At 50.0% G+C, this 19,912-nt stretch overlaps 1 long non-coding RNA gene across 2 annotated transcripts; it reads right to left on the minus strand.

The window, feature by feature from the left end:
- Positions 1-1,411: 1,411 nt before the first annotated feature.
- LOC127492593 (uncharacterized) lies at positions 1,412-19,504 on the minus strand. 2 transcript variants are annotated; one of them, XR_011383066.1, is made up of 6 exons: positions 19,476-19,504; positions 17,862-17,966; positions 17,048-17,177; positions 14,581-14,740; positions 2,545-2,684; positions 1,412-1,701 (listed from the first exon to the last, which is right to left on the minus strand). It is a non-coding gene; the product is annotated as an uncharacterized lncRNA (long non-coding RNA). The 2 variants fall into 2 exon arrangements; XR_011383065.1 differs by lacking the exon at positions 19,476-19,504 and adding an exon at positions 18,653-19,453.
- Between the last annotated feature and the right edge of the window lie 408 nt (positions 19,505-19,912).

Below are 19,912 nucleotides of genomic sequence, written 5' to 3' on the forward strand. Positions count from 1 at the left end.
ACACATTGGGCCCCCTGCTTCCAGTATGAGGAGTACACAAGAAAGGGAAAGGGTTCTTACACTGAAGGCACAGTTTGGGTCCTGGGGCCACACACACACACAGAAGCCGTCACAGTCTCTGTCCCTGCACTCAACAATGGGTCACTGGCAGAAGGATCCGAGCAGGGATTTGCTCACTGCTCAGGAGACAGGGGGGCCTTGTCTGGGACCCCATGTGCCCCAGACTGCCTGGTGTGCAGGTGACATGGGTGGGTCTTGGCTGGGAACATGGAGACACAGAGGATGTCCCCAAGCACAGTAATTGCTCTTTCCTGAGCTCCTGGGATTTCCCAGCCCCTGGCCAAGCACACGGGTGACCACGTCTCAGCCATGGGGAGGCACTGCTGTCACTCCCCATTTGCAGATGAGGAACCCCCAGAGAGCGAGGCCCCACCCAGGTCACGGCTGTGCTGATCCCACATGAGGACTCCCCTCCCCACCGTAAGCCCAGACTCTCAGGCCCCGATGACCCTGTGGGCAAACAAGAGGGCAGTACAGCAGGCCAGGAAGGAGTGGGAAGGGTAGGACTTTCTCCAAGACATCATAGCCACAGGGATTTACTTAACAGGCTTCTCAGCTGATCCACTAGGGCTGAGGGATGCCTGTGGAGGAGGAAGCTGGGGCACTGGAATGCTGACCTGTGTGTGTTCCTGGGAATGGCCTGGATCACACCCACTGACAGCACTGGCCCCATGACTGTCCCTCTGGATAATGTCCCAGATCACCTGCTGCCTGTGCACCCTGCACACCTGGAACCTGGAACCCAGGTCAGGCCAACTGGAGGGAGTGGGTGGCAGTGGGTGCACCTGTCCTGCAGAGTGCCAGGCAGCTCAGTTTGGCTGCCTTGGCAGGGAGGGCCCCAGGGATTCTGTGCTCCCCAGCACTGGGAGGGCACAGAGCGGGGTGTCCACCACTCAGGACAGCTGATGTCCCCATCTCAAGGTCATGAGCTCATGGTCATGTTAGTTCCAGGTCCTGGTGTCTAATAGCTGGAGCCCACCCCCAGGAGGCTGAGCTAAGGGTCATCTCACCATGTCCAGTGGTGCAGCCTGATGCCCTGATGAACTGTAGGGTCCTAGAGAGACAGGCTGCCCCAGGACAGTGGACAGAGCGGGCAGAGGCCAGAGATGCAAGCCCTGGGCTGTTGTGGGGAGAGGTGAGTATGAACAGCTGAGGGGCTGAGCCCCTGCAGGCCTCTATCTTTGCACGCGTCTCTCACTGTGTCCTGACCACTCAGTGACATGGGCATGTGAGGTCCCCACTGAGGCTAGAGGCCCTGCTCTCTGCAGTCTACTCAGCAGCAGAGCCAGGTTTAACACAAGGAGAAGCCAGAAACCCTGGGACTCCCTTGAAAATGAAGCTGCACCCAGATGCCCTGCCTACAGGTAAACTTAAGTAGGCCCAACAGACATGTGTGCACCAGAAAGCGCTCTGCTTCCCAGGACTGCACCCTCCCCAGTGTGCTAGCCTCAAGTTCACATAGCAGGACAGGCAGACAGACATCCGGACCTGGAAAGTCTTCTGTATTTCCCTGGTGGTGGGAACATCCTGGGAAGACGACAAACACAGCAAATGATGCTCTAAACATCCAATGACCATGACAGAAAATGAGCCTCCACACCTCTCATTTAGTTTTGCACCTCATGAATTCTAAAATGAAACCTAAAATAAAGCATCAAAAACATAAATGTTGAGTCAAAATATAAATCATGTGGAAGACAATTTACAAAATGTTTCTAACTTGGAGTGACTCGCAGATTATGAGTGCATCACAACTATGATAGATAATAAAAAGATATAAGGTAATTTCTCCAAATTTCAAACATTTGTGATTCAAAAAACACATTTTCTTTTTTTTCTGACATGCAGACTGGACAGTGAGAGTGAGAGAGACAGAGAGAAAGGTCTTCCTTTACCATTGGTTCACCCTCCAATGGCCGCTGCGGCCAGCGTAACGTGCTGATCTGAAGCCAGGAGCCAGGTGCTTCTCCTGGTCTCCCATGTAGGTGCAGGACCCAAGCACTTTGGCCATCCTCCACTGCACTCCCGGGCCACAGCAGAGAACTGGACTGGAAGAGGGGCAACCGGGACAGAATCCGGCACCCCGACTGGGACTAGAACCCGGGGTGCCAACGCAGCAGATGGAGATTAGCCTGTTAAGCTGCAGCATTGGCCAAAACACATTTTCAATGTGAAAAAACATCACACAGATTCAGACAAAATATTTTAAAATCATGTATCTAACAAGATCCTCTGTCCACAAAATATAAGGAACACTTACAACTGAATAATAGGAAAATGAACAACTCAACCAACCAGGAGTCAAATATTCAAATGTGCATCTCTTCTAAGATAAGCACAGAAAAAGTTGCTCAACATCATCTGGACCCAGGGAAAAGCAAATGGAAGCCACAGTGTGAACCAACTCTCCCCTACTTGAGTGGCAGGAGTGTAAACAATGGGGAGGAACCAGAGTTATAAAGGATATGGACAAACAGACCTCACCCATTGATGGTGAGAGTGTGAAATGGTGCAGCCACTGTAGTGTTCAAGCAGTTGTCCCCAAATGGAGATATGAAGAGTTACTGTCGGACTCAGCTACTCCATTCCTAGCTCATACTCAAGATGACTGAAAATACTTGTACCTAGAAAAAAGTACCCAGGTAGACATAAGTTGGTATCTGTTAATAAGAACCGAGGATATAAATGGGTTAAATTCTCCACTAAAGGATACCGACTGGCTGAATGGATAAAGACCAACACTCAAGATACTGCCTGGAAGAAGCCCATTTCAGACACACATTACATCAGGATAAAAGAATCTGTCAGAAAGAGCATCTAACAACTGCAAATACATACATGCACCTGAAAACAACACCACCTAAGCATGGAATATAAACAATATTGGTTCTAAAGGGAGGTAGAGACCCCACAACAATAGGAGCTGGGGACTTCAACATCAGGTTATCTAGGCAGTCTAGAAGCACTAGACTTACGAAGTGCTACAAACCAAACGGACTCATCATTTGTGGAACGCTGCCTCTGGATCCTCAACTGCAAGACAGTGCTTAACCACAGAACCTAACTCTATCACTTTTGGGAAGAACAAATTGATTAAATGAAAAGAACATGGAAGAAAACCTGGTCATAACGAGCACACAACATACTCATCAATGCTGTGGGTGATTAATATTGGTATTAAAAAAGAAATCAAAACAGAAGAAAGACTGAAATCTAAGACCTGAGCCTTTGAAACAATTAGAAGAAAACACAGGGGAACTGCTTCCGGACAGTGCTACGGGCAAGGATTTCTTAGATCAGATCCCAAGAGCACAGCATGCCAAGCCAACTAGCAGACAAATGGGATTTCACCAAATTAAAGAGCTTCTGCACACCAAAGGGAACAATATGTGCCAGCCAACATCTGGCATAGCAGTTAGTAAAGTCAATATAAAACACAACTAACAGCAAAAGCAAAAAAACAACAATAAGTAAGTCAGATTAAAAATGGCCATAGATAGAAATTGACATTTCTTAAAGGAAGACATCTCACTGGTTCTATTCCACAGCACAGGGGGGGACTACAGATACTGTGAAATACTGGACAAAAGTGCTGATCACTAAACTCAGAGAGATACAAAGCAAAACTACAATGGGATACCAAGAGATGAAAGATAACAAGTGAGGATGTCTGTGGAGGGGAGGGAACACTTGGCACTCTGTGGGTGGGAATGAAGATCTAGCAAAGCAGCAAGGAAGTTGCTCAATAAACAGAAACTACAGCCACCATCCAGTCCAGCAATCCCACTACCGGGTGTACATCAAAGGGAAAGGAAGTTAAGTCTGTGGAAGAGAGATTTGTGCCCCTAATTTTACTGCAGTCCTGTTCCCAGTAGCTAAGGAATGCAAACAACCTACACATCCATCCACCATGGATGGAAAAAGAAAAAAAGGGGCACGTGTACACATAGGAATACTACTCAGCTATAAAAAAGGTTGAAATCTTGTCATTTGTGGTACCATGGGAGGATCTGGAAATCACTGGGTTAAGTGAAATCAACCAAGCACAGAAAGACAAACACCACATGACCTCACTCACGCGTGGAATCTGCAAAGTGGTGATGCCCTGGAGGCTCAGGGCACAACGGCAGTTGTCAGAGGCCGGGAGGCAGGGACGAGGGCAGTGGGCAGCGACGGACTAGTGTGAGTCACAGCTGACGGAGCAGGAGTCTCTGTGCTTCTGCTGCGCGGGAGAGGACAAGGCTGATGCCCTGTGTATCTCCCTAGGAATGCAGACACAGCCCTGCAGTGTGGCGTTTGCTTCCCCGCAGGAACAAGCCCAGTGAACTCGGGGGACAGAGGAGGTGGAGGTGGGGAGCAAGGGCTTTCCACCCTTCTGCTCACTTCCTGCAGGTCAACCTACGAAGGTGAAAGTCCATGGCGATCAAACCATGGACGCACGCAGTCCTGACCCTGTGATTCCCCACAAGCTCAGGTTACACTCAGGTCTGAACTCATGCAATCCTAAGCCCTAAAACCCAAGAACCCGGATAAGATGATCTGGGTGAAGTTCCAGGGATGCTGGAAAGGGAGATCCTGCCCCAGTTCCCTCTCCTCACACAGTGACACACAGCAATGGCCGCCACCGCAGCTATAAGGGTGCAGGTGTAGAGGCTCAGGTTTCAGGGCTTTACAAGGAACGCCTTTTGCAATCCTGAAAACTCGAGGAGGGGACTACTATGCCCATTTTGTAGCAGGGAAATTGAGGCACGGGACAGGGAATCCACATAAAGCCACGTCACTTCTCACAGCAGAGCCCAGATTATGCCCTGTCTCTCCAGTTCCTCATCAATCTCCTGGTTCCACTCCTGTACCCCAGCCCCAGGAGCTCACCTCTAGGCACCATGGACACCAGACACAGATCAGATCGATATTGGCCCGGGGCACCCTGGGCACTATAGAGTGTGGGGCAGCATCTCTGGCAACCACCTTACCCAAGCCAGGAGCACCTCCCAGTTGGGCCAACCACAGTGTCCCTTAAGGAGTCACAATCTCCACAGCTAGGAACCAGGGCCCCATGGACAATCTTTTCTCAATGGACAAAGAAGCTGTCCCCGCAGCCTCAGTGTCCTCATCTGTGCAATGGGAAGGCAGCCCTGCTGCAGCCATCACCGCGTCAGGAAATGCGATGCTCTGCACCTCCCTGCACACACTGGGAGTCCTCAGCTCCAGTATGAAGTGTTAACAGGGTGTAGGTAAGGGATTCTTAACTGAGGGCACACGATCAGGTCCAGGGGTCATACACACACAGAAGGAGTCACAGTCTCTGTCCCTGTGCTCAACAATGAGTCACTGGTACCTAAATTAGAGGAAGGATTTGCTCACTGCACAGGAGACTGAGGGGCCTTGTCCAGGACCCCATGTAATCCAGACTGCCTGGTATGCAGGTGACATGGGTGGTCTTGGCTGAGAAGATGGAGACACACAGGATGTCCCAAGGATAGTGACCATGTTCCTCTGGAACAGGCTGTGTTTCCATAGGGAAGTGCACCCCAGGCTTTCATAATCTTCCACTGCCGTGTGGTTCTGGCTTACAGACGAAGAACCTCGCAGTCCCTGAGAGCCCACAGGTAGAACACAGTGATACCAATGAACTGAGGGACACTGTTGACCTCTGGGGACCAGCTGCCCTGTCTACAGGTGGACTGAAATGGGTCCAACAGACATGTGTGCACCAGCAAGAGCTCTGTCACCCAGGATTTCCCTCTCCCCAGTGCGCCAGACTCAAGTTCACAGAGCAGAACCAGGAAGACCGACATCTGGACCTGGAAAGTCTTCTGTGTTTCCCTGGTGATCTAGAGGTTGTTGTGCACATGGGGGCCTGGGCTACATCAGTAAACAAAGAGAAGGTTCCTTCTGCCTACTCACCCCTGATCAGGTGTGAAGACTTGCGCATCTGCGCAGGAGACATGAGAAGGCCCAGAGAAGGGAGCATCCTGGGCAGACTTACAAACACAGCAAATGATGCTCTAAATACCTAATGGCCCAGCAGAAAATGAGCTTCCAGGCCTCTCATTTACATGTTCACCTCATCCACTCCAAAACATAACTCAAAATAAAGCATCTAAGCATAAATGTTAAAAGTCAAAAATATAAATCACTTAGAAGAAAACTTACAAAATCTTGACAATTTTGAGTGACCCGCAGATTTTTGATACATTATCACAACTATGATACAGAATAAAAAGATAATCAGTAATTTCTCCAAATCTCAAACACTTCTGATTCAAGAAACACATTATCAAAGTGAAAAAAAGATCACACAGATTCAGACAAAATATTTTAAAAGCATGTATCTGATAAGATCCTCTGTCCACAAAATATAAGGAACACTTACAATTGAACAATACGAAAATGAACAACCCAAACCACCATGTGTCAAATATTTCAATATGCATTTCTTCTAAGATAAGCACAGTAAAAGTTGCCCAACATCTTCAGGCCCCAGAGAAAAGCAAATGGAAGCCACAATGTGACACCAACTCTCCCCCACTTGAGTGGCAGGAATTTAAACAATGGGGAGGAACCAGAGTTGTAAAGGATATGGACAAACAGACCTCACCCATTGATGGTGAGAATGTAAAATGGTGCAGCCACTGTACAAATCAAGCGGTTGTCCAAATGGAGATATGAAGAGTTACTGTCAGACTCAGCACCTAGCTCATACTCAAGATAAATGAAAATACTTGTCCCTAAAAAAAGTGTCAAGGTAGACATAGGTTGTTATCTGTTAATAACAACTTTGAATGTAAATTGGTTAAATTCCCCACTTAAAGGATAAAGACCGGCTGAGTGGATAAAGACCAACACTCAAGATACTGCCTGGAAGAAACCCATTTCAGACACACATTACATCAGGATAAAAGAATCTGTCAGAAAGAGCATCTAACAACTGCAAATACATACATGCACCTGAAAACAACACCACCTAAGCATGGAATACAAACAATATTGGTTCTAAAGGGAGGTAGAGACCCCACAACAATAGGAACTGGGGACTTCCACATCCCACCTGTCAATGGACAGATCATCTAGACAGACAACCAGCAAAGAAGCACTAGACTTAAGAAGCACTACACACCAAATGGACTTAACATTTGTGGAACGCTGCAGAATAAGCATTCTTCCCCTCAGCACGTGGAACATTCTCCAGAAGAGACCCTACATTCGCCCACAAAACAAGCCTCAACTCATTTTAAAAAATCAAAATCACCTTTTCTCAGGCCATAATGGAATAAAATATTAGTAATCAACCAGAGGAATTGTAGATATCAGCCAAATGCATGGAAATCAAACACCATGTTCCTGTCCAATCAATGGATCCCTTATACCACTCTCCTCAACACACAACTGGGAGTGCTACCCAGCACAATTTAGCAAGAGCAAAAAAAATAACAGCATCAATTAATAGTCCTTACTTGCAATCTATATGATCTTATATATAGGAAAATTTAAAACTTCATCAAAAGAATTAAAATAATTCAATAAAAATACAGGATACAGGATCAGCTTACAAAAACCAATAGCAGGCCGGCGCCGCGGCTCACTAGGCTAATCCTCCGCCTAGCGGCGCCGGCACACCGGGTTCTAGTCCCGGTCGGGGCGCCGGATTCTGTCCCGGTTGCCCCTCTTCCAGGCCAGCCCTCTGCTGTGGCCAGGGAGTGCAGTGGAGGATGGCCCAGCTGCTTGGGCCCTGCACCCCATGGGAGACCAGGAAAAGCACCTGGCTCCTGGCTCCTGCCATCGGATCAGCGCGGTGCGCCGGCCGCGGCGGCCATTGGAGGGTGAACCAACGGCAAAGGAAGACCTTTCTCTCTGTCTCTCTCTCTCTCACTGTCCACTCTGCCTGTCAAAAAAAAAAAAAAAAAAAACCAATAGCATTTCAATACCCTAGGAACAAATCAGATGAAAAGAGATCAAGAAGGCAACCCAGTGGTAGAACAAGGAGTTGACAGAAATTGAAGAGATGACTAAAAACTGCAAAGTCATCTCATGGTCATGCATTTGAAGAACTAGAACTTTTAAATGTCCAACTACTATAGACACAATGCAATTCCTCTCACAATACCAATGACATTCTTCAAAGAATAAGAGAAAGTATTTGCAAGTTGTTCCCCTGATGAGATTAAGGAACTCAACCCAAAAGTCCCCCCACAAAAATGCACTTAAAAATGAGCTAATTATCTGAGTAGATACATGTCAGAAGAAGATATACAAATGGCCAAAAACTACATGAAATAATGCTCAATCATATTAATCATCAGGGACTTGAAACTCAAAACCTCAATCAAAGATTCTCTCTCCCAGGTCTGACCAGAAAAAAACACAATGAACAAATTCAAGGACATGGAGAAAGGGGAATTCTCACACACTCTGGACAGGAATGTCCATCAATGCAGTCCTTGTGGCAAACAGTGTGGTGTTTCCCCAAAACACTAGAAATAGAACTGCCATATGATCCAGCAATCTGTCTGTGCGTATACATCCAAAGGAAAGGAAACCAAATGTTGACAACATAGTTGCACGCCACATTTACTGCAGCACTGTTCATGAAAGCCAAGGTATGGAGTCAACCTAGACACTCTACTGGTAGATGAATTCATAAAGAACACCTGGTAACATATGCATAATGGAATAATACTCAGCCATAAAAAAGAACATAGCCATGTCATCTGCAGCAACATCCATGAGCCTGGAAGGTATTGTGGGTTTTTCTGTTTGTGTATGGTTTTTTTCGGTGGGGGAAGGATTTTATTTATTTGAGAAGTTGAGTTCCAGACAGAGGGAAACAAAGGTCTCCCATACACTGGTTCACTCCCTAAATGGGTACAAAGGCCAGAGCTGAGCCGATCTAAAGCCAGGAGACAGAAGCCTCTTTCGTGTCCCCCAGGTGGGTGCAGGAGTCCAAAACTTGGGCCATTCTCCACTGCTTTTGCAGCAGAGAGCTGGATTGGAAGAACAACAGCTGGGGCATGAACCAGCACCCATTTGGCATGCCAGCACCACATGGGGAGGGTTAGCCCACTACATCACAGTGCCGGCCCCAGGGAGGACACCCTATTAGTTAAACAAGTCAATCGCAGGAGGAAAACTACTGCATGTTCCCATTTACGTATGAAATCCTAAAAAGTTGATCTCACAGAAGTAGGCAAAAAGAACAGAGTTTACCAAAGGTTGGAAAGGGGAGGGGGGAGGGGAGGGAGGATGGTGGACGGGTACAGAGCACAGTTCACTGTGAAGAGCAATGTCAAATGTTCTGCCACACCGTGAGGTAACCAATGGAAAGGTAATTAATTAATTAATTTTACTGCAGTCCTGTTCCCAGTAGCTAAGGAATGCAAACAACCTACACATCCATCCACCATGGATGGAAAAAGAAAAAAAGGGGTACGTGTACACATAGGAATACTACTCGGCTATAAAAAAGGTTGAAATCTTGTCATTTGTGGTAACATGGGAGGATCTGGAAATCACTGGGTTAAGTGAAATCAACCAAGCACAGAAAGACAAACACCACATGACCTCACGCACGCGTGGAATCTGCAAAGTGGTGATATCCTGGAGGCTCAGGGCACAACGGCAGTTGTCAGAGGCCGGGAGGCAGGGACGAGGGCAGTGGGCAGGGATGGACTAGTGTGAGTCACAGCTGACGGAGCAGGAGTCTCTGTGCTTCTGCTGCGCGGGAGAGGACAAGGCTGATGCCCTGTGTATCTCCCTAGGAAGGCAGACACAGCCCTGCAGTGTGGCGTTTGCTTCCCCACAGGAACAAGCCCAGTGAACTCGGGGGACAGAGGAGGTGGAGGTGGGGAGCAAGGGCTTTCCACCCCTCTGCTCACTTCCTGCATGGCCAACCAACAAAGATGAAAGTCCAGGGTGATCACACCATGGACAGGACCAGTCCTAACCCTGTGATACCCCACAAGCTCAGGTTACACTCAGGTCTGAAATCATGCAATTCTAAGCCCTAAAAACCAAGGACCCAGATAAGATGACCTTGGTGAAGTTCCAGGGATGCTGGGAAGGGAGATCCCGCCCCAGTTCCCTGTCCTCACGCACTGACACTCTGTAACGGTGGCCGCGGCAACTATAGGATGCAGGTGCAGAGGCGCAGGTATCGGGATATGACAGAATCACCTTCTGCAATCCTGAAAAAAACGAGGAGGGGGCTACTATGCCCATTTTGTAGCAGGGAAATTGAGGCATGGGACAGGGAATCCACATAAAGCCACGTCACTTCTCACAGCAGAGTCCAGATCACACCCTGTCTCTCCAGCTCCTCATTAATCTCCTGGATCCTCTCCTGTACCCCAGACCTAGAGGCTCTCCCCTAGGCACTGGACCCAGATTGCTCTTGCTCTACGGCACTATGGGCACTGCAGGGTGAGGGGCAGCATCTCTGGCAACCACCTGACCCAAGCCAGGAGCACCTCCCGGTTGGGCCAACCACAGTGTTCCTTAAGGAGACACAATCTCCATACCTAGGAACCAGGGCCCCATGGACAATCTTTACTCAGTGGACAAAGAAACTGTTTTTTAAATTTTTTTCATCAATTTTCATTTGACTTGAAAAGCAGAAAGAGAGGCGGAGCTCTCATTGGTGGCAGGGACCCAAGTGCTCGAGCCACTGCCTGTGCCCCCCAGAGACACGTCAGTGGGAAGCTGGATTGGAAGCAGAATACTGGCAGCCAAACCCAGCACCCTCATGGGGGATACAGGCATCCAAGCTAGCCATTTGACCTCCTGTGCCACAAACCCCTCCTGCAACAAAGCTTTTAAAAACAAATCCAGCAACCTGCACCACTGCCTGCAGTGCCACCATCCCTTATGGGCACCAGTTCAAGCCCTAGCTGCTCCACTCCAATCCAGCTCTCTGGGAAAGCAGAAGATGGCTCAAGTCCTTGTGCCCCTGCACCTGCATGGGAGACACAGAGGAAGTTCCTGGTTCCTGGCTTCCAATCGACCCAGCTCCAGTTGTTGGAGCTATCTGAAGACTGAACCAGTGGTTGGAAGACTTCTCTCTCTCTGCCTCTGCCTCTCTATAACTATGCACCGGATTCTGCCTCACTCAGTGTCACACACATCATCTCCCTTTACACTGCCACAGTCACTGATTCAGGGCCCTCCACCACAGCTGCAGAGTCTGTCCCACGATGGGATACCACAGGAGAACCACACTGTGGGGTGAGACCCAGGATCAGGTGGCACCCGTGGGGCATGGGAAGGTATCCTGGGGTAGGGGGCTGGGCAGTAAGAGCCAGGAGGAGAGCAGGTCAAGCTGTCCAGGGAGAAGCAGAAGGGGGCCCCCAGCAGGCAGGCTGTGCAGCCAAGGAGCAGGGAGCCTGGACAGAGACGCCTCCCAGGATGCAAAATAGCTCAGCCCCTCTCAGGCTGCCATCAGGAAGATCCAAAGGTGTGCCCTCCAGTCAGGGAGCCACACCGTGAGACATCAAGGCTCAGTAGGCAGAGAAATGAGGCTGGAGCAGAAGTGACAGTGGCGAATGATCCGCAGGCCCCAAGGCCTGGACAGCAGTCTCCAGGATGCACGGAAGACCCATGCCAGCACGGAAATGTCCCCAGATGTCACTATCCCAGCACCTGCAGGCCACACCTGATACAACACCTGTTTGCTTCCTTTCCCACACGGTTGCAGGGGCCCAACGACTTCTGCCATCCTCGGCTGCCTGTCCCAGGCATGTTAGCAGGGAGCTGGACTCGAAGTGCAGTACCCATATGGGATGCAGGCACTGCAGCCCAGGGCTTTAACCCTCTGAGCCACAGTGCAGGTCCCATCTATGGGAATGTTAACCATGTAAGTTGCAACATATATTCTAAAATTAACTGCACACAAATACACAATGCTTAACTTGGGCACTTTCAAATCTATTTATATAAAAATACATGCCCCCTTTATAAACAGGTTCCCCATTACAGAGATGAAAACTCACTTCATTTCTATATATGTAAGCAGTTTAAGAATACTGGATCCTGCCGAGGATCAGGTCATTTTTCCCCCAAAACGTTCTAAAGATGACCATAGCACAAAAGAGGATTCACTACATGCCTGCTGACTTAACCCTTGGTTCACTGCACTCCTTCACAGGTACGAGATCACCCTGGATAATCTTCCCAGAGAATCAAAAATGCAATCCGTCCTCTCGTGCTGTCAGAACAACCGCGGAAAGCACACTGGGGACACTCAACCAACACCAGTGCTCACGTGACTGAGGCAGTCGTCTTGGACAACAAAGAAAGACTTCCATCCAGGATCCAGTAAAAGCAGGAGGTGGGGAGATGAAGAAGTTCTGGAAACGGGGCCCGTGTTGTGGTGCACTGGATAAAGCCACAGCCTGAAAACCCTCACATCACATGTGGGCACCGGTTCCTGTCCTGGCTGCTCCAATTCCAATCCAGCTCCCTGCAAGTGGTCTGCAAAAAGCAGAGGAAGATGGCCCAAGTACCTGTGCCCCTGCAACACACACAGGGTACTGGGCAGAAGTACCTGGCTTCACCTTGGACCAGGGAAGCCACTGCCACCATCTTGGGAGTGAACCAACAGATGGAAGATATCTCTCTCTGTCTCTCCCTTTTCTGGAACTGTGACTTCCAAAATAAGAAATAAATCTTTTTTTAAAAGATTTAGAAATTCTAGAGATGCAGATAAGCCTCAGACAGCAGATTTCCCATGCAGGGTTCTCAACACAACAAAAGGATATGGAAGAATCACAGAGCGCAAGGGCAGCGCAGCCATGTTCTTGTCAGCCCTTCAGGGAAAACCCTATGAGAGGAAGTCACGCATTGCCAACAGGATGCACACCCAGAACTCACCCCCTGCCACTCCCACACACCCAGCCCTGCCTCCTCAGCCAGCTCCCTCCATGGCCTAGCTCCTCCAAGTGCACCCTGTACTTTGGTTAATATCGACACGTCTCCTTCCCTAAGTAATACAGCAGGTGGACGAAGACCAAAAACTTGAGTCTGTTCCTCCCGTCATTCTCTCCACAAACCCTGCACATTCAGGTCATTCCCATGTCTCCACATCCAGGCTACAGATGCCAAATGGCCCACAGGACAACAGCAAGAGACTCAGGAGGCAGCAGCCCTGAGTGTCCACACATGAGACACAGCTCCTGATCCGCTGGGGGCTTGCTCTCTACAGGAACTGAGCCTAGTGACCCAGGGCCCACAAGTTATTCGGTGGTGACCCCCAAATCTCCTGCTGTGGGCTGCAGACACAGACCGCAGTGGAGACTGGGGAGTGACTGTCCTGGTGAGACTGGAAAGAGTCTGAGGTCTGAAGGGGGAAGATTCTGAGCCAAGGCTCCCAAGTGAAGCCCTGCTCCCCACTCACACACACCTGACCAGCGTCCTACTGCACTCAATGCCAGCTGACCCCTGCTCAGACTCCCAGCATGCTGGGTGGACTCCCTTCAGCCCAGCTCCCAAGACCACCACTCTCTGGCCCAGTGTTCCTACCTAGCATGACTGCTTCCCCCATGAGTGCTCCCACCCTTCAGCAGAGATCCCTCCTCTTCCTCTCCCCAACACCGGGCTTGCTGTCCCCAGAGGCCCTGCCACCTCCTCTGCCTCACTCGGGCAAAACACCCACAGCAAACACCAGCACAGCCCTTAGCACGGCCTGGCCCTGAGGTAAGCACTCACCCAGAAATGCAACAGACTCTAATGAAGTGCTATGGATACCACTGAGGAGAATCCCACAGGACTCCCAAAAATGAGTCACAGATCACTGCCCACCCAATGATTAAAAGGCTCTGGACTGTGGAGAAAGCCACTGGTAGCCCAAAAAAGAGTTATAGCTCACTGCTGCCCACAAACAAGCAAAAATAGGAAATAAAAATGGAGTTATTTATGCTAAGCCAGAAGCTGATGACATCACCTATGTCAAGCTCAGCGCTTGCCAGAAAGATGCTCCTCATCAGACTGAACAGACATCCCTGGGCAGTCTGATAACCTGTACGCTACAGACGACAACCTCAAGTTACCTTCCTACTCACACAGGGATTGGCTGCACCCCAGGAATACTGCAGATACACCCTGTCCTAAACAACAGATTGGTGGCACCCCGGGAAACTCCCAGAGGGAGCACAACTGATTGGTGACACCCTACAGCTCCTGGAGACTCTCCCTTCAAAATGACAAGGATAAAAGGATCATGGTCCCGGTGTCTGTGAACCTCTGGATCTTCACACATTCAGAGCTGAAGAGGCAGCCTGTTACACATGGATCTGTAATGGCACAAGATGACAAACGATCAAGGGCCCAGTACATGCGAACCTCTGGATCTCCTTACACATGGAGCTTAAGAGCCAGCTCACTAGCCCCCTTGCTAAGCAACACACGGTGACTACAGGACCAAACTCCAGTGGAGCCACCGCCTCGCCTGGACCCCTTATCAGCCTGTTGCCTGGCCTGACCACACAGCTGGACCAGACCTCTCAGCAGGGGACCTCTCCAACTCCTTACCTTGTCGTTCCCCTGGGAACTCCGGGCTTCTGCTCAGAGTGACAGCCATCCCACTACTGCATGCCTGTAAGTGACTGTTCTGAGATCCATCTCTCCGAGTGGTAATGAGACTCTGGACTCTGGACTTTGAACTTTCACTTTTTGGGAATGTGATAGGAACCTTAAGAACACAGCATTTATAATGATATTAGCCATATGTAATAGGAAGGAATGTGCCTCGACCCTATGATTAAGAATGTCTTCTGCTTCGCTGTACTTACATTATTACAGTTGGAATGCCTTTGAGATTGCTTTGATGCCAGGTGTGTGGTATGATATGTGGAGTAATGAACATAACTACAGAGATTGGTTTGCAGTGGGAAAGCCCTAGTGTGAATTGGAGTGAGCAATAAAAAGCCTTTCATTGGGAAGACAGTGTCATGTCCGTGTGTTCCTTCTTCCCTATGCTCCGACAATGCACCCTTGAGCCCTGTCGAAATGCGTGACAGCAAACACTCACAACGTACCACCACCACTGCTAAACTCGGGAGACACCCACACTGTACATTCACTCCATTACAATTAGTAACACCTCTACAGCACACCCTACCCCACAGGTCCCACAACTCTCAGGTGGACGCGGCTCCCCCACTACTGCTAAAACCATCTCCACAAGCCACTGCCACTTTGACAGATTCCTCCAAGTAATTCTAAAAGTAAGGCAGTGCTATCCAACTCTGCCAGACCACTCTTCCAACTCCTGGACCCTCAGCTCCAGGGCAATCTCTAGGAATTCACCCTACTCAGATACCCTTTTTTATCCTCTGTTCACATCTCTCACTTTAAAGCACTGTACCCCGTTGCTATCTTTTGTTGTGATATTAGCCCTAGACTTTGTCAGAAACCAGCCAAACCGAATGGACCCATAGCAGAAGACTTCTCTCGGCACTCTCTTATCTCTTCTGGGTTGCATGCTTTACTACGGTCTGCTGCTTCTAACCTGCTGCCCTTTTTGTGGTCCCCAAATCTATATATCTCTCACATCCTCCCAAAGCCTCTACACAGCTCTCATCAATGCTTCCTCTCGTCTCTTCTCTGAACATAACCCCACTATCACTTCAAGGTGGATCTGTACACGCTTCTCCCACTTCCCAGCCAATCTGGACAAAGGCCACAGGACTGAAGGGATACCCTGTACTTTCCCCAAAACAGGAAGAATTCAACCAACCTTATATACCTATCAAAGGCATTTTCTCTGTGCTTCGCTGAGAGGTCAAGCCTTAAACGCATCCTACGTGTTCCCTTCCCTTTTCCCATGAAGCAGGATCACTGTCCCACAAACTCTACAACTGGACGATTACTCTCCCAGCCTCCCCTGTTTCCTCCATTTCCTTCCCCTACTCCCACAGGTTAGCGAAATTAGCTACAAAGGCAAATACTCCCACTCTAACTGAACCATCACTGTCAGGACCCAGCCCAAGGATGCATTGGTGAGCATGCGGGGGACCATACATAGAAGCGTTCTTGCTCTGTGGCATCCAGGTGTACAAGTGTCTTCCCATGAACTGGACAGGCACGTGTCCGCTCACGTTCCTATTTCACCCTTTCTCCTATACTCTCAACCAGACTTGATGTCCCAGACCTCGAACACCCCGTGTCAAGAGTGACTTGGACTTAGCAACCCTTCTTTCTCGTTGGGTGTTTTTTGCCAGGGATTGGGCCAGGAGCAGCCAGACTGGCAATTTCAGGAGACAAGACAAAGAAATACAAAGAATTATGTCTCACTCTCAAAGAAAACATAAATGACCCAGCACCACACCTGTCTCACTTCCAAGACCAGGTAGATTCTTGTCAGCAGTGGTCCTGCAAAATCACTGAGGATTTAGAGTCCTCACCTCCAAAAAAAGGAGGACTTTGCCTCTGGGTAAAGAGTGTGGCTTGTGGCAAGTGCCGCCATAGCTCAATAGGATAATCCTCCACCTGCGTCGCCCGCACACCAGGTTCTGGTCCTGGTCGGGGCGCCGGATTCTGTCCCGGTTGCTCCCCTTCATTCCAGCTCTCTGCTGTGGCCCAGAAGTGCAGTGGAGGATGGCTCAAGTGCTTTGGCCCTGCACCTACATGGGAGACCAGGAGGAACCACCTGGCTCCGGGTTTCAGATCAGCGTGGTGTGCCAGCCACAGCGGCCATTGGGGGGTGAACCAATAGAAAAGGAAGACCTTGCTCTCTGTGTTTCTCTCTCTCTCACTGTCCACTCTGTCAAAAAAAAAAAAGAGTGTGGCTTGTACACCAGTCAGTCAGGTGCTGTGAGAGATGCTATTGAGCACATTGAAAAGCATGCTAATGAAATGTAAGAATCCATTACAATACCCTTGCCACATCTTAGCCATCTTTGCCACTCTGGGTAACTTTTCTACTACTTTCTTTTTTCCTCATAATCACGGTGCTTTATTCTTATGATATATAATTACACATTTCAAAAGTGCTCACAGGAACCAGTGACTGCTAGATCCCAAGACATCCCTCAGGAACATCACAAGACTGATCTTCTTCTCCAGTCACTCTGGACTACAGCCCTGCATCAGCAGGAAGTGGCCAATAGGACATCTCTCTCTCTCTCCTGGGAATAGGAATACAGGACCTTGAGCAACATCATGGGCAGAAGTGATGCCGTGTTACAGCCACATCACTGCCTCAAGAATTCAACCATTAGCCCCAGCCCTCCGGAAGGTTGAAAAAGCCAAGGCAAACCATCTCAGCTCTGCCTAATCCCTGCCCAGCCTGATCCAAAAGTACTCAGGCTAGATAAGCCCCAGTCTCTATCAGAACTTGTCCTGACCCTCGCTAGTAGTGGGCCCTCAGGTCTGTCTCTGAATAAACAGGCTCTAGCTACTGAGTTCTTGTTTGTAGTCTGTCTTCCCTGACTCTTGTGCATATTGTCTAAAACACCATCAGGGAAAGAGCAAACCAGACAACACCAGCATTCAGTCCTCGGTCAGGGGAAACCATTAGATGGATTCCCGGCAAAGGAACATTCCGTGTGTTTGAGTTCAGTTGCTTATTCATCCACTGATCCACTCCCCACACACATGCAATGGCACCAGGGGCGAGCCAAGAACCAGGAAGTCACCCCAGATCTCCCTGACAGGTGGCAGTAACCCAAGCATTTCAGCCTTAACCCCCCAGGATCTCTTTAGCAGGAAGGTGATACACATGAAACCCAGGCACTCTGATACTCTGATGTCCCAACCACAAAACACAATACTCACACCCCACTTTTATTCCCAAATAAAACACCACTCACCTGCACAGATAGTAAAATGTCCTGCCAACAACACCTCAGCCAGCACACGTCTGGGCCAAGACTTCAACTCAGATGAGACTGAAACCGCAAGTTGTAACCGGGAACCTATAGGAGGAAAACACCCTCGTGTTTCAACTGCCTCTGAGAACCTAAGAACCAATTCACACCTACCAGATGACAAAGAGAAAGATGTCTGCCTCTAGCAACACAAACTTTGGGATTCTCTACTGAGTCCACCGTGACCTCAGCCATAAGACCAAAAGAGCCTCACTTAGAAATGAAAGCTTGTAAGGGCTGGGCCCTGTTGGCAACCATTCCTCTGCCTGTCACGAGCTGTTCAACCACAGCCCTGACACAGACAATAAAGATGCTTCCTGCTCCCCCTCTTCCATGGCTTATAAAGGAAAGGGAACCCCTAAAGTGAAAGTAGGGCAATGTCAGGGCTGAGAAAAGATCAGCAAGGGGGCTCCAAAGTCAAGTCCACTTGCTGTGCTGTGGCACACTGTCCCCTAAACTGCTCCAGGCGACTTGGGAAAAAAAAAAAAAAAAAAGAGGGTTCCTTTTTGTATGTAGGATCCAAACTGAGAAGGCCCTCCCTTAGTACCATAACCGGGAGGTGGAGGGCTCAATCTAAGGCGCTGGGGAAGAGGTAGCTGTGATCCAGACACGCACCCTTGAGGGGCAGCCAGGGCCTCCACCAAGCCCACCATCAACACCATGACCTCCCCCGGGAGTCAGGAGCCACCAAGGGAATGAAATGGCCTGACCCCAGATCAGGGCAGTCAGCTCACCCTGTCAGTGCTCATCACCAACTTCATAGTGTCCCATGTCTACAGGGAAATACACTTCATTGTGTCTATTCATTCAAAACAGGCCCAGCACTCAATGTCAAGTCTACCATTGCTTTAAGAAAAACAAAGAGCCAACTGCAGTCCCCTCCCCTCGTCCCCACCCTCCCAGGGAGAAGCCCCAGAGCAGGTGGGACTCAGAGGCTCTAATTCAGCCCCTTCCCAAGAAGAGCTCACTGCCCAGAGAGGAGGGGAGTGAGGCCTTCCAACCAGGCCCCATATGCCCAGCTCTGCAGTGGGGGGAGCCAGACGCCCACCAGGTGCAGGCCTCTTTCTGCTCTCACCCAGACACAGCACCTCCGTCCCACAGCCTTGTTTTACCCTCTGTAATATGGAAGATCACCCATTAGCCTCCTTGCCACTCTAAACGTCTGTGCCCATTGCGCTTGCATGTCCCCGCATCTCTGGGGACAGCAGCTCTTCCCTTAAAGTAGGCAACGCCCATCCAATCCAGCTTGCTGCTGAGAGGGGCCAGAGCTTTTCTGGAATCCAGGCTGAGCCCTTGCCCCACCCTCTCCCAGGGCCTCATTCTAGACCCAGCCCCCTCCTCAGACAGCCAGCCTGGCATTTAATCCTCCCTGCACACCTGGCCACAGGAGAGACGCGCCTGGGGTCAGCACCTGAAAACCCCACCTCTCTCCCAGCCAGCAGGGGTCTACACCTGCCTGCAGAGAAGAAGGCCCTGCAATCCCTGAAGGGAAGTGGCTGCATGCTCTGCCCCACCGCAACTGTGCAGGAAGAGCCCAGCAGATCGGCCAGCACTTACCGGTGGTCCGGGGACAGCGCAGGCCGGGGACAGGTGCCAGGCGTGGGCACTGCAGACACAAAGGTGCTATGGCGGTTTCGGCGTCTGGGATGCCAAAAGAGGCTTCCAGCGCCCAGGAGCACAGGAGAGAGCAACCCCATGCTCCCTGGGCACACAACATAAAGGTCCTGAGCCCAGAGTCCGCCACCAGCTTTCGACCGCCAGGGGCCGTCTGCCTCGGCGTCCACTTCTGAATCAGCACAGGCAGCTGGCTACTGACATTTACAGGGACCCCGCAGGCAGCAGCGGTTTCAAGAATCCAGAACCGAGAGCTCAGTCCCCAAAGCCGGGTTGGGGTGTAAAGGCCCCCATCGACCGCGGTGCTGAGGGTAAAGCAATGCAAGCAGCAGCCGCGGGACTCCGCCCAGGAAGCCACCTGGAGCTGCCATCCCAGCCTC

This window comes from Oryctolagus cuniculus, chromosome 16 (genome assembly GCF_964237555.1).
Source record: "Oryctolagus cuniculus chromosome 16, mOryCun1.1, whole genome shotgun sequence".
Lineage (NCBI taxonomy): Eukaryota > Metazoa > Chordata > Mammalia > Lagomorpha > Leporidae > Oryctolagus > Oryctolagus cuniculus.